We start from the raw sequence: 1628 nt of genomic DNA, 5'->3' as shown, positions 1-1628 counted from the left end.
CATCTTTTTCTTCTTCTAATTATTTTTCTTGTCCTTTTTCTTCTTCTAATTATTTTCTTCTAATTATTTTTCTTCTTTTTCTTCCTTTAATTCTTTTCTTCTTCTTTTTCTTCCTCTAAATTTTTTTCTTCTTTTTCTTCCTCAAATTATTATTATTATTCTTTTTCTTTCTCTAATTCTTTTTCTTCTTTTCTTCCTCTAATTCTTCTTCTTCTTCTTCTTCTTCTTCTTCTTCTTTTTCTTCCTCTAATTCTTTTTCTTGTCCTTTTTCTTCCTCTAATTCTTTTTCTTCTTCTTTTTCTTCCTTAAATTCTTTTCTTCTTCTTTTTCTTCCTCTAATTTTTCTTCTTCTTCTTTTTCTTCCTCTAATTCTTCTTCTTCCTCTAATTTTTTTTCTTGTCCTTTTTCTTCCTCTAATTCTTTTTCTTCTTCTTTTTCTTCCTTAAATTCTTTTCTTCTTCTTTTTCTTCCTCTAATTCTTCTTCTTTTTCTTCCTCTAATTCTTCTTCTTTTTCTTCCTCTAATTCTTCTTCTTCTTCCTCTAATTCTTTTTCTTGTCCTTTTTCTTCCTCTAATTCCTTTTCTTGTCCTTTTCTTCCTCTAATTCTTTTTCTTCTTCTTTTTTACTTCCTCTTCTTCTTTTTCTTCCTCTAATTCTTTTTCTTCTTCTTTTTCTTCCTCTTCTTCTTCTTTTTCTTCCTCATTCTTTTTCTTCTTTTTCTTCCTCTAATTCTTTTTCTTGTCCTTTTTCTTCCTCTAATTCTTCTTCTTCTTTTTCTTCCTCTCATTCTTTTTCTTCTTCTTTTTCTTCCTCTAATTCTTTTTCTTGTCATTTTTCTTCCTCTAATTCTTCTTCTTCTTTTTCTTCCTCTAATTCTTTTTCTTCTTCTTTTTCTTCCTATAATTCTTTTTCTTCTTTTTCTTCCTCTAATTTTTTTCTTCTTCTTTTTCTTCCTCTAATTCTTCTTCTTCTTCTTTTTCTTCCTCTAATTCTTTTTCTTCTTCTTTTTCTTCCTCTAATTCTTTTTCTTCTTTTTCTTCCTCTAATTCTTTTTCTTCTTCTTTTTCTTCTTTTTCTTCCTCTAATTCTTCTTTTTCTTGTCCTTTTCTTCTTCTAATTCTTTTTCTTCTTTTTCTTCCTCTAATTATTTTTTTTCTTCTTTTTCTTCCTCTAATTATTTTTCTTCTTCCTTTTTCTTCTTCTAATTATTTTTTTTCTTTTTCTTCCTCTAATTATTTTTCTTCTTTTTCTTCTTTTAATTCTTTTCTTCTTTTTCTTCCTCTAATTCTTTTTCTTCTTCTTTTTCTTTCCCTAATTCTTCTTTTTCTTCCTTTTTTTCCTCTAATTCTTCATCTTCTTTTTAATCCTATCTTTATTTTTCTTGTTGTACTTTTTCTCCCAGGGGTAGTTTCATGACCCTGGTAGTAGTATGAACCTCCATCTGTACTGTAAACCTAAGAAAACATATATTTGACAAGGCTTTCATAGGAGATTTGGGCACTTCCAGGGGTAGTTTTATGACCCCAGTGGTAGTTTGACCCTTCCTCTGTACCAAGAACCTAAGAACACGCATATTTGACTAGGCTTTCATACGAGTTCAGGGCATTTCCAGGGGGAGTTTTATGAC

Source organism: Eriocheir sinensis, chromosome 20, assembly GCF_024679095.1.
Source record: "Eriocheir sinensis breed Jianghai 21 chromosome 20, ASM2467909v1, whole genome shotgun sequence".
Taxonomy (NCBI): domain Eukaryota; kingdom Metazoa; phylum Arthropoda; class Malacostraca; order Decapoda; family Varunidae; genus Eriocheir; species Eriocheir sinensis.
The sequence above is the reverse complement of the archived record's forward strand: the minus strand, read 5'-3'. Positions refer to the sequence as shown.